The sequence below is a fragment of the Malaclemys terrapin genome, chromosome 3, assembly GCF_027887155.1.
Source record: "Malaclemys terrapin pileata isolate rMalTer1 chromosome 3, rMalTer1.hap1, whole genome shotgun sequence".
NCBI lineage: Eukaryota > Metazoa > Chordata > Testudines > Emydidae > Malaclemys > Malaclemys terrapin.
Window position 1 is genome coordinate 63721639 of NC_071507.1, and position 14083 is coordinate 63735721.

A 14083-nucleotide genomic window follows, 5' to 3' on the forward strand; every position below is an offset into this window, starting at 1 on the left:
TGCGCAGGGACACACAGAGCTGCGCTGGTGTGGTTAGAGCAGAGCAGGAGCGCCCGCTGCCCACGGGCTGGTTACACCGGAGTCACCCGTAAATGCCCCATGTAGACAAGCCCTGGCAGGGAGCAGCTCACCGAGCTGGGCTGTCCCACGTTCACAAGCATCTTCCAGGTGTCGGACTGAGGCGCCTCTCTTGGTCCCGCACACGTCAGGGACCCGGCCACGGGGGGAGACGAGGTGGTCACGGGTGAGGCGATAGCTTTTATTGGGCCAGCTTCTGTGGGTGAGAGAGACACGCTCTGCAACCCCCTTTTTATCCTCTGATTGCAGGGGGGTTAATGGGCCGCTCTGCCTTGAATGGTCCCTTACTATATGTGCTAACTAACTCAGGCTAAACTATCCGTTCCGCCTTCCAGTTCGCTGTGACGCTAGGAGGGACCTGCGAGGCTCCAAGGCTCGTCTCACTCCCAGAAGTCGGTCCACTAAAAGCTCTTCCCACCTTGTCTCTCTAACAGCCTGGGGCTAACACAGCTACAACTACACTGCAGCCAGGACACTGGGGGGGAGGAGGGGGGCAGGCTGCTCCACCTACTCTAATTGGCTTCCCTACCCTGGGTGAGGGGAAATTCAGTGCATGTGTTTGCTCAGAGTCCCTTCCCAGACTTCCAACCCCACACCTCCACTGCCCTGTGACTACCTTAACCCTGCCCTGGAGGCTCTGCTTCCTCATGGGGAGGGGAATTCGGTGTCACTAAAACAGGGATTGGCAACCTTTGGCACACAACCTGCCAGGGTAAGCACCCTGGCGGGCCGAGCCAGTTTGTTTACCTGCCGCGTCAGCAGGTTCACCCAATCGTGGCTCTCACTGGCCGCGGTTCGCCTCTTCAGGCCAATGGGGGCTGCGGGAAGCGGCGTGGAGATGTGCTGGCCACGTGCCAAAGGTTGCCGATCCCTGCACTAAAACAACCTGAAGGAGGCTGCTCCTTTCTGCTTTCGCCCCTTGGCCTTTTCCCAGCTCAGAGGCGGGGGTGGGGGTGGGTCACGTTAGGGATGCTCCGAGGTTCCATAAGTCAAATGAATGGGAGGTCATGACACAGATATAATTCTGCTGCAGTAGAGTTGTAGTCCTGGATGGTATCACAAGCAGAATCTAAGGCACTGTAGCAATGACGCACATGTACATGCAGGAGTCTTTTCCTTGCTGAATGCAGGGCACTCTGGCCTACATCACAAGAACAAGGGGCAATTCTGCCTCAGATATTTCCCAACGGTATCACTTTAGCAGATGCCTGGGCCCAGATCCACAGCATCTTACCCTTGTTATGTTACTAATTCCCAACAAAAACCCTGTCTCCCCTCCCCAGAAGGCTGCACGTCAGACTTAGTCCTGGGGCACATCATAGTCTGTTGCTATGTTATGATGCTATAAACAGAGGATTCTAACCTGTATGTGGGACCAAGTGGGGAGGGAAAGAGAGGTGGAGAGTGGAAAAATCCACTTAACAAGAGATGTAGGAGAACTGTGTTCTCCTAAAAGTGCAGGAACTGAGGAGAATGGATAGAGGCAGGCAGAATGTGGGCAAGGCTGTTCGAATCGTGGGACTACCACATAGTTCTGCCAGTACCCCTCACTCCTCACCTGCAACCCCCTGCTATTCCAGTCCTGCCCCCCCCAAGCTCTCTGAATCCTGACCTGAAGCTATTCCAGTTTTAGACCAGATATAATTCTGCCCATTGTCACTCACTCCTGTACTGCAGCCCTTCCCACCTCTGTTATTTTTCAGTCCTGAGCATCTCCTGAGCAGATACTGACGTGGCAAATGAACTGAGCCAAACTGAGATGAGATTTTATAAGTTGGAAAAAGCCTTCTGGGTATTTGGATGAGACCCCTAAACTTACTTCCTCTGTGACCCTGCCAGGTCCACATCTAAGTGATGAAAGGCTGGCGTATTGGCTCACAGTGCTGCTGAACCCTCAAACAGATCCCTTCTCTCACAGCTAAAGACAGGGATTCGGCAGCGTTCTGCTTCCATGACCTTGAGATTGTTGTGCTTGGGAAGAAGCTAGAACATCTGAACCACACCCAGCGGTGCCTGCTGCCCTGGGCCATGCGTCATCCAGGGATATTTCAAGAAAGCCTTCAATACTTATGCCTCCATAAATTCTCCACATCCTCTCTCTGCACTGGAGTCAGATAACAGGCAGAAGAACAATGGCTCCAAGAATCCAGGCTGCCCATCTGCTCTGCGTTTCCAGATTCTTGCCTCCACAGCGCCAGCTGATGAAATTTTCATAGCCGAAGAGGTTTCTCATTTCCACTGGCCCTAGCTGCCTTGGAGCCTTCGCACTTGAGCCTGTCCGAGTTTCTGTGGGTATATGCTGTAGGTGACAACGATTAGAGAGCCCCTTGCTCTTTTATAGACCTAGGATCTCAAAGCACTTTACAAACATACATTAATTAAGCCTAACAAGAAGTTAAGAGCCTGATTTTCAGATATTCTGAGCACTCACTGCTCCTATTGACTCTTCTTGGAATTAATGGCGCTCAGCACATCTCAAAATTGGACCCTAAGTGACTTCCACAGTGTCAAACAATGAATTAGAGACAGAGTCAGCAATATAACTCAGGAGTCCTGAATCCCATGTTATAACCACTATAAAACACTCCCCTTCCAAACCTCAAAACAGAACCCAGCAGTCCTGACTCCTATTACTCTACCCATTATTTACTCCTTCTTGGCTCTCCTAGCCCTGTGTTTCTACAAGGTAGGCAGCAGGTTCACCCCTGCACTGGGAGTTGAGGTGTGAGATGTTGTGGGTGCATTATGTTATGTTACATTATATTCATTTATATAACACTGTTAATACCAAAGCGCTGCTCCCTGCTGGAGCCAGTTGCTCACTAAAGCTTCTGAAGTTCAATTAACAAGCACCAGGTAATCTAACACTGAACTCCCAATAATCCTTTTATTTTAAGGGGCCTCTGGCTGATGCGAAAGCCCCCAGCAAATGACCCTGGAAATACATTTGAGATTCTCTTAAATACCAGCTGAATTTATGACCCTCAGTGAAGAGCAGGAAAGAATCTCTTCAAAATACTTTCCAAGAGGCAGCACTTTATATAGACCACTGTAACAGTATAAAAGAGACCCCTGGAGGGGCAGGTGCCACCCTGTGGAGAGATGAATCCCCCTATTTAGTAAAGCATTTACAACTTTGACTGGTGATGGAGTGGATGTCAGGAGGCTGAGAAGTATTGTCTCCCCACCAGAGGGAGGCAGTGCAGGCTTAGGCCGCTCAGGTTCACAGTCACCCCATGTCAAGCTGGTGAGACAGCCTGGCATCTGACTGGCTGTGCCCCACCAGGGAAGCCTGAAATAAGAGACTGACTCACTGGCCTCCAGCTTTCCTCTGTATGAAGCAAGGGATGGAGCCTCCCTGTAGAGATGTTCTCTCCTCTCCTTCCCTGGGACATCACAGGCACGCAGACGGCACTCAGGAAATACTCTGTCCCCCCTCCTGCACGCCCGCTCATTCTGGGGCAGCCTTGGCAGACTCTGGAGGGGATTCCTGGCTAGTCCTCAGCTGAAAGGCTGGGGCCTCAGCGAGAGAGGAATTCTCATGGGACGGGTCCAAAACAGGAATCATGAACAAAACCTTAGCAACATAGGAAATGCACTCTGGGGTAGGCAGGCGCAAAGGGATCCTGGTACAGTACAGCCATACAAGTAGGCCCAGTTCCTTATCTCAAAGAGCGTACAATTCAATTCAAGACAAGACTCAGCAAGGGGGTGTAACACATGATCAGTGGGAATGGGGAAGGAAGGATGAGGATAACAATGATAAAAACACTTGGTTACGATAGATTGCCTTTAGGACAGCTAGATGGATTCAAATAATTTAAACATACGTATATAGGTATATATATATTATAAAATATAAATACACAGAAATCAAATAGATCTCAATGGCCCCTCATCATCATTTGCATGACAAATCCCCTAAAGATATGGCCTCCTTGCAAATCAAGCATCACCCAGGTCAGTCACTGACAAGATGTTTCCGGTGGTCTAACTGTATATTCAGCTTATGTCCATTACTGGCAATCTTATCACGCCACTGATGTTTTTGGTCCTCATGTGATCGCTGGCCATATGTAGCAGCATTCCTTGGTACACATGCTTTGGATTTCATTGGTTTTCCATTCTAATAATATGTCCACACCTAGAAATGGAACTAGTGCTTATGAAGGTGGCTGCAGGATTCAGCTTTGAATCCTCATTTCTGATCTTGCCCTGACACTTGATATGGAGCAGCTGATGAAGATGACAAGAACTGAAAATGTCAATCTGGTGTTCTTCAACCTTCCTTAGCAGTACATTTCAATTCCGTACAATATCACAATTCTCAGTGATCCTGACTGGCCATCTAACTAGCCAGAAAGAAAAGAACATAGCGGACCTGATCGTCTCTTGCTCTTCACCTTGTGCAGTTATTTACCCTAGTGCAGACTCAAGGAATATAGGCTCACATTAGATTTGGGCGAACTATAGTTTTAAACTGAGTTGGGGTACTAGCACGAGCAATAGGCCCAAATCATGGAACCAAAAAGAATGAGATTATGAGAAAGAAGAGTTGTGTTAAACTTGTAGTGACCCTTCAAAATACCAGACCTTGTCTATACTACAAGTTACTTCAGTATAATTTATGTTGCTAAGGGATGTGAATAATCCACACCCTTGAGTGATGTAAATTATATTGATCTAAGCACTGGTGAAGACAGCACTAAGTCAGCAGGAGAGCTCCCACCAACATAGCTACTGCTTCTCGCAGAGGCAGGAGTTATTAAGCTGATGGGAGAGCTTTCTTCTGTCGGCTTAGAGCAGGGGTGGCCAACCTGTGGCTCTTCAGAAGTTAATATGCAGCTCCTTGTATAGGCACTGACTCTGGGGCTGGAGCTATAGGTGCCAACTTTCCAATGTGCCGGGGGCTGCTCACTGCTTAACCCTGGTTCTGCCACAGGCCCTGCCCCCACTCCACCCCTTCCCGACCCCTCCCCTGAGCCTGCCGTGCCCTCGCTCCTCCCCCTCCGAGCCTCCTGCATGCCACAAAACAGCTGAGTGGGAGATGCAGGGAGGAAGGGGGATGCACTGCTAGGCGTGGCTGCCGGTGGGTGGGAGGCACTGGGAGTGGGTGTGGGGGAGCTGATATGGGGCTGCTGACATATTACTGTGGCTCTTTGGCAATGTACATTGGTAAATTCTGGCTCCTTCTCAGGCTCAGGTTGGCCACCCCTGGCTTAGAGCATCTCCACCACAAGCACTACAGTGGCACAGCTGCATTGGTACAGCTCTAAGAACTGTAGTGCAGATGTAGCCCCAGTGTTATTTTATTTAAGGTTTGGGCTAAAGTAATAGAACTAAAACACAGATAATTGGGTACACGGTGCAGTAAATAATTGGCTATATAAGAAACTCCTTCAGTTGGCCTTAGCTAAGGTCCAATGATTTGCAGTGACATCATTTGTTTGTTAAAAGGTATAAAAAACTAAACTCTTAAAGGGTTCATTGCTAATACCTGCCTGACAAGTTGGAGCTGACCAATGTGGGTCTGAGCACCCCTGGCATTAGCACATTTGTAAGTATCTTGATCAAATACTTATAAGTGGTTTTGTTACTGTCTGGATACAATAAACTGCTTATTATTTAGGCTTTTTACACATGTTTAGAGCACTTGTATAAATACCATTTGGCCTTTGGATTTAATAAAGGAATTTATGGTTTACTTAGTGTGGTGGTGATACCCTGCATCAATAATAATGATTCCAACATTATGGTGACCCAGGAGGAAGACAACACTAATTTCAGTTGTTCTAAGCCCCTAGGGTGAAGGGGTAGTGACCTATCTTCTGGGGCCAGTATAGAATTCTCTCCTAAAAAGAAATTCAGTACCATAAGGGGAATAGTGGGAGGTACTTTGGATACCTATGTAAAAGACAGCTTGGCAGACCATGGCAGTGGTCCATTGAATGCCATAAATAAATTCCTGGCAAATCACGGCAGAGGTCCGTTGAGTGCCACTGAAATTTTAAAGAGTAAGACTCATGGGTGATTGTAGTAATTGTAGCTAAACAGTAAATGCAAAAAAGCAGAAAAATAAGCTCAGTGCTGAGTCACTTTGGAAGATAAGTACATGATTTATTTATTTATTTATTTATTATTTAAGGAAAAGAGTGAGGAATTAAAGGAAGTGTTTATACAGACATCAAAAACTTTGCAATGTGCTAGAGGGGTTAAGCAAGCTGGTGTAGTAAAAGGACTGGAACCAACATTAGTAAAATGGGGAAAGAGAGTGCTTTGTTTGATAATGAAATCCAATTATTTATGGCAGTATAACTCCCTGCAGTCATGCCTGGTGAAATGCTTAGTAAAATCAAACAAATTATGCAACAGTAGTGACAACCACCACCACTATGCTTCTCCCCCCCCCCCAAGCCTTTATAACCATTCTGAAGGAAATGGACCCTTTCCACTGAATGCCTCTGTAAATAATCGATTTGTAAATTACTGCTACAGGCAGAAAGACAAGCTGTCTTGAATCATTTTACTATGGACGATTTAGTCAAAATCACTAAAAGAGGGGTTTCCATTTGAGCTTGACTGCTTCTGAGTGTACAAGTAGGGAAGGATATCTGGGTACAGTTGTGTAAAAAACTAATAATTAGAGCATCGTAAGGGATATTGAGCAAAAATGTTTACAAGAAATACAGATACACTTGTGTAATTATGCAAAGTTTAAAAAACCTAAACGAACACTCCTTGCTTGTCAAACCCTGTTTTGTACATGTTAAATGAACGGGCTTTTAAAATATTTCACTACAAATCCGTTTGAATCTTTCATTCAAAGTTGCAAAACTGACACTTATTGCCAAACACAGGTAGCTGGTGTTATTTGGCTTTGTTATTTAGCATTTAACCCTTTGGGTACCTCAGTGCTTTTATAAAGTTCAAGCTCTTTCTAAATAAGGACTAGAGGACATGGTTGTGACTGTGGCACAGGTGGCCAGAACGAGAATAGTGGGGAGAAACCCTGATCCATTTTCAGTAATAAAACATCAGCTAAAATACCTTCAGGAAAAGAATGAAAAATCATACGACACAGTGCACTTCGAGCAGCGGGGTGGGGGGTGGCACAAGAGAAGCAATGTTAGGAACACTGAGCCTTAAGGAGGCTCTGAGTAATCAGACAGTTACTTTGATAGAGGTAACTCTGTAAGAACACAACCCACAGTTCCACTTCATATGAAAAGTGATATGGCTAATATGACTTTATGGCAAATAAAGGATGGGGTCAAAATATGGAAGAAATGTGCATTCCCACAGAATATGCCACATATACCGGAAAAGGTGTAAAAGAAATGTAAATACGACATGTTATTTAATTAAAATAATATAAAAGTTCCAAAGGGGAGCCTGAGTCTGTTGTGTTTTCTTTTTCAGAGGGCTGTATGCTTTGACAGCAGAAACCAACCCAGCATCAAGGAACATCAGCGAATATAAGAAATTGAGCCTAAGCATTAAAAATCCTATCCTATCCAGTTTTGTTCAGCTGTGGTGTAAAATAAATGTTATGAATGGAGTGAAAAACATATGTGGTGGTGTTTTGTGAATGGAAAAAGAATAATTGTATTAAAACAAAACAATAATATTTTTGGTCAATTGTATTAGAAAATGTAAAAAAGAGAAAAACTGAAATGTCCTAGATTGGAAACAGGTCCAAATAATGTCTTAGGGTTAAATCTATTAAAGAAATATTGTATAACATTGTTCAGTTTATTCATGTACCAGTGTTATTGAATTTCACTAATTTGCATTCACTGGAGTTTGGTCAAAAATGGTTTAAAAACTATTAAAAGGACTTTTAAAATGCATTAACCTGCCAAGGTGCGCAGCAATGAAACCAGAGGGGACTTAATAGAAGTGGCATGGAAGCTGAACTGTTTGGGACTGGTCTGTCGCTCTGAACCCAAGCTGACATTTAGAGACATTGTGGGAACATGACCAAGCATTTTAACAGAAGCTAACAGCAGAAGTACTGGATTTATTACATAAGCAAGTGTTTTAGCAAGAATTAGCATCTAGAGAATTGCATTGCATTTTTAAAAATCAACAAAGCAAAGCACTGACTGAGAAAGAGCTTTTAAGTGTTTTATATGCATGATGTTGTAAATGATTTTTTTTTTAAATGTGTAAGATAAAATTAATTTGCTATCATGAAAGGTAAAAGGCAAAAGTACTGTAATGACATATCTAGTATATGGTACATATATGCTGTGAAATCAGCCTTAAGTGTCAGAGAAAAGTTAAAAATTTGGTACAAGGGAATACTAATTGGTACAGGGTAAGAAATTAACAAGGGTCCAATACTATGAAGTTTATCAAATAAGCCTTGGTCAGAGTGTTACCAGTGAAATACTGGAAAGTGCTGCAACCCATATGGTGTGGAAGGAGTTTGTTTTCCTTTCTCACATACTGTTGCAGACAATGACAAGGTCTGGACAGCCCCAGACTTGTACTGCTGTTTGCACCTGGGGGACACTTACACATGCAGGTGTAATGTCTTACAAACAGAGTTGCCAGCATGTAGGTTCACTATCAGGGAACACTCTCCAAATTCCACAGTATGGTTGAGACACTGAGAAGTTGAAGAAGTAAAAACTGCCTATGGTGGGAATTAAAGAGACAAGGGGGTGAGGTAATATCTGGGACTATGCTGGGAGAATGGCAAATACTGGAAACAACCACTTCCCGTATGGAACCAGAGAATGTTATTTTAATTGGCCTAAGTTCTGTTTCACACCTGAACTTCCCATGGCAATACATGGAAATAAAATATTTTGTACTAGTTTTTCATAATGTAATTGAAATAAAGGCAAAGTTAAAATTGCTGAAAGGTGCTTTAAAAGCAGAGCAATCTTCTAATGTGGGATTATATCCATGGTGAAGGTTATTGTTAGAAGTTTTGGTAATGATCAATATTATTGTGGTGATTGATTCTATATTGCAGAATTTAGCAGTTATATTAACATTTTGCAAAATGGCAGAAGTCTGTTTGAAATGATTAATGTCATAAAACCCACATTAGTGCATAGGGTTTAAGGTGGGGAATGTAGGAATATAGGCCCCCATTAGATTTGAGTGAACTATAGTTTTAAATTGAGTGGGATATTAGCTTGCAAAATAGGCCCAAATCATGGAGCCAGAAAGAATGAAATCACGAGAAAGAAGAGTTGTTGTGTTAAACTTTTAGTAACCCTTCAGCCTACCAGTATTTTCTTATGTAAGGTTGAGGCTAAAGTAATAGAAATCAAACACAGTTAATTGAGTATAAGGTGCAGTAAATAATTGGCTATATAAGAAATTACTTCATCTGGTCTTAGCTAAAATCCGATAATTGGCATTGGCGTCACTTGTTTGTTAAAGGGTATAAAAAGGTAAACTCTTAAAGAGTGCATTGCTAATACCGGCCTGACCAAATTGGAGCTGATCAATCTAGGTCTGAACATCCCTGGCTTTAGCCCATTTGTAAGTATCTTGATCAAATGTTTTGTTACTGTTTGGATGTAATAAATTGCTTATTATTTAGACTTTTTAGGCATGTTTAGAGCACTTATCTAAATAGCATTTGGCCTTTGGATTTAATAAAGGAACTTATGAATTATGAATAACTGAGTGTGGTGGTGATACTCTCTTGCAGTTATTATTTATGCAGGGTGAGTGCAAAACCTTATCAGATCCAAAGAGTTGCCTTTTACACCTACTTTGCGCTGGTGTGCATCACTCCACAAGGTGCGGGGCAACAGAAAACAAGGCCTTCTGTAACCATGTGATCTGGTTACCATCCCCCTCATCCTGCCTCCCCCCCTCCCTTTGCTTGCTGGTTACACTCACTTGTTCCATCTTGCCTTTAATGAGGCTGCGATCTTGCAATGAGTTCTGCATAGTTGGACCCCTCCACCTCTACAGATCCCTGTTAGAGACAATAGGACGCAGCGGTCTACCCCCAGAAGTCCAGTTGCAGTACTTGTTAGTTCTTCAGTGAAGGGATTGTGTCTTTATGTTTGCACAGTCCCAGCACAATGAGGCTCTGATTTCAGATGGGGTTCTGGGTGCTACTACAATACAAATAGTAAACATTAAAATAATAACTATATGTGGCAACCTGCCACTGAATAAAGAACACAGGGCACTGACAAATGGTTCCAGGGTATTAAACTTCAACTACAGGGTGAAGCCCTGTCCTGGGCAGAGGCTGGAGGAGTTGTGTCTGCCTCAGACAGAGCCTCCAGAGGTTCTGAATCTGTTACTTTTTGTGAAAACTTGTTTAGCTTGTCCTGCTAATAAAGTGTTTGAAATGAACTGGGTTCAAAGTACACAGGGGTTCTCCTAGGGTTGCCAACCCTCCAGGATTGTCCTGCAGTCTCCAGGAATTAAATATTAGTCTTTAATTAACAATAATGTCATGTGATGAAACCTCCAGGAATACATCCAACCAAAATTGGCAACCCTAATTCTCACCTGTGTGTGCAGGGAGGTGGCTGAGGTCTAGGTATGATGATGGGACTCACCTGTCTGCATACTCAAAGGGGCTTCACCTATAGGTAGGGCAGAGGAGTCACTGTGGGTGTGCAAAGGTAGGGTAGGCTGTCTCCTGTGTATGTTTGTGTAGAAGGGGGGGATGTCTCACCTAGCTGTGTAAATGGGGAACAGGGGCAGCCTCACCTGTGTGTGCAGGAAGATTGGGTGTTTTCCCTGCATGTACAGGGAGGTCTCGTGTGTGTGTGTGGGGTGTGTGTGTGTGTGATGCTGTTTACCTTTTTATGATGATTTTATTCTGTAATGTGGGCCATCCATACCCTCAGCCCTGCACAAACTCAGGAGTTGCTCCGATCCTTGTCTGTTCTGAGTGTCTGTCAGACAGGGGTATCTGGCTACCTAGGCTCTTGAGGAACCAGAGCTTGTGTGAATTTTTCTTCTCACTTCTCCAGCTTGGAAGAGATGTTTCTTGTGAAATCTGTAATGCTGCTTTCCCTGTGGAGCCCTGGTTGTTTATAGGGACAGGTCCAGGCAGGCCAAGAAGGAATTACCTTTCCTTAGGACACACTTGGCGTGTGGCTGAGTGTGCTGCTTCGCAAGAGTTCTTGAGGCCAAGGAGCCAGTCAGTCTGGAATCAGCTTCCTGCCTTACCATCCTGCCCCCAGAGGCCTGGGCACCCCTAGAGCTTTGGTTGGAAATGATGGGCTCCTCCTTATTGCTCACAGTGTCTGTTCTGAGCCCTTCTAAGGAGAGGCTGTAGTTGGAAGAAGACAGCTTAGCAACTAATAAATATAAATGGAGATAAACCTATCCCACAGAACTGGAAGGGACCCTGAAAGGTCATTGAGTCCAGCCCCCTGCCTTCACTAGCAGGACGAAGTACTGATTTTGCCCCAGATCCTAAGTAGCCCCCTCAAGGATTGAATTTATAACCCTGGGTTTAGCAAGCTAATGCTCAAACCACTGAGCTAACCCTCCCCCTGACAGTCCTGCCAGGCCTCACTGTGGGGGTGAGGTACACTTGGGGGGCCAGGTGCCTGTTTTTTATACGAGAAAATCCAGTTGAAAAGGGGACCTCACAGTGTCCAGTCAGATCTACTGCCCGGACAGCAATATTCGGGTTACCATGGGCAGGGGAGGCACTAGGTTATCACCCATGCCAGCCCCTACTTAGTCAGGGCCGCCTCCTACTTGCGTCAGCTGCAGCTCCCAGCCCCTGCTCCACAGATGAGTCCCTCCTGAGCCAGGCAGTGGGGTGGGGAAGAGCAGAGAGCAACGGGGAGAGGGGGGAAGAGGAGCAAATGGGGGCAGGCCATCATAGGGAAGAGGCGAGGTGGGGTGCGGGAAGTTCTGGCACTCCTACTGGAGTGTGTGGTTTTTTTAAATACAAAGTTGGCAACCCTAGGTACACCAGCCTTTGTAGAAGATAGCTGGAAGCATCCTCAGTGTACCACAAGCTCAGATGCCACAAACGCTAGACTTGGAGGAGGATTCATTGCTAGGGCCTCTGGCAGGAAGAAGAGTGTGCATATACCCTGGGTACCAGCCTAGAGATTACAATAAAAGATAAACACAGGAGCTCCTAACTCAGCCACTACGTGTGAGACTCCTCCTTCCTGGCATGACCTGAGTAGTCCATCCCTTGAAGGCAGCTAACCCCCGCTCCCTAGTGGTGTTGGTAGGGCTTCTTAAACACTGTTGCCCACCCACAGTGATTGTCTCCTGCTGGCGGGCTGCTCCCTAGTGCTACCAACTCTGAGTTCAACCTGAGTAACACAATGTAGGGCCCTTGCTGGAGCCAATTGCACCAGGCGAAAGCCCCCTCTGGTCAGTCAGCTGTCTTCCCCACTTGCCCCTCTCCTGGGGAAGAGTAGCAGGTCAGGGATGCTGCAGGAAGCAAGCAAAACTCTACCCCAGCGAGGAGGGAGCAGAAATAGCCTAGCAGCTCAGGGGGGCTCCGCTCCCTCCTCCTTTCCAGGCCTGGCATTGCTGAGATGGAGAGGGGAGGATCAGACTGACTCATTATTCACAGGACTGGAGAGTGAAGAGCCCACAGCGCTATCCCCTGCCCCAAGCATGAGAATGGGGAGAGGGGACCCTGCTGCAGCTGCCCCCCAGGTCTGGGAGAGGGGAGGAAGAGCCCTGGAGCTGCAGGAGGAGCAGAGGTGGGACTGGGGGGGGGGATAAACTTTAGGCTGGGGAATGGGCAGAAGTGGGGTGAAGGGAATGTTGGGGTTTGGGGAGAAACTGGAAGTCCTGCACCACCAGGCAGCCTGCAGCCAGGGCCCAAATCACCACAGTCTGTATCTTTGGGAGAGTCGAGTGGCAACATTAACTGTCTCTCACACACACTGGGGTGGGCAGGGGAAGCTCAAAAATCAAAAGACAGAGTAAAAAACCCACAGTATAGTCTTTAAAACAATTTCATGATTTTTTTTGCAGTTGGATTTGTGATTTTTGAACATTTGGGGTGAGCAATACCACTTCCCTTCCCAGTCAGCTCCCAGGCTGCTGCCTATAAATCTCTGCCTCACACCTGGAGCCTGAGCCTCTCGGCCCACAAGCTTCCCTTTTCTTTTCTTTTTTGTTCACTCTTCCCACTCCTGGCTAGAGTGGATCTGGGGCCCTGTCCCTCCCAGAATGACCGATGATCCAATCCTTTCACTCCAGCTCATTCTAGCAGGGGTTGAGGCCACCCAGTATTGAGCTTGCAGCTTTGTTCATAGGAACTGCCATACTGGATCTGCCCAAAGGTCCATCTAGGGCCCAGTTAGTTGTCACCCTGGAGCCCCTTGTGCCAGCCAAGCTACAGCATGGAGTCCAGAGAGCAGACATAAACCTCCAGAAGGAATAACCCCAGCACAGGAGACCCCTATGCCTGGTGCAGGGCAGCCAAGAGGCAGGGTACGGTTAGGCCAAAGGAGAGAGGATTGGATACAGCTTGAATGGATCTTCACTTTTGGTGATTCTACACTCCTGCAAACCCCTATGGGGCCATTGAAGCAAGGGTGCAACTTACCATTGGCCCAAACAACTTCTGAATATGGGAACTGCATGTTGCCTCCCCTCCATTCAGATGCTGGCACCTATGCAACTCCATGGATGGATTTGCCCAAAGTCCAGAATCCTGTCTTTGACAGTGGCCAGTACCTCATGCTTCTGGGGAAGGTACAAGAATCCCTAGTGAACAATTATGGAATAACCTGCTGTAACAGGGTTCACAACCTGCCCCTCTTACTGGGGCCTGCTTGCTGCCCCCCATAAGGCTCAGAGAGGCTTCAGGGTTGTGCAACACCAGTGTCTTTATTTACAGCTTTACAGGATTAATCTCCTCCTTTACAGGCAGAGCCACCCTTCTGTTAGCGGGCCTCCAGTTCCCTCCCTGGTTGATTTTTCCCTAGCTGCCCCCAATGTCTTCTGGCTCCCTCCCAACCTTTATAGCCCTTGGCTTGGAAAAGGCCTGATGTTGGCCTGACATCAGCCCCAATCT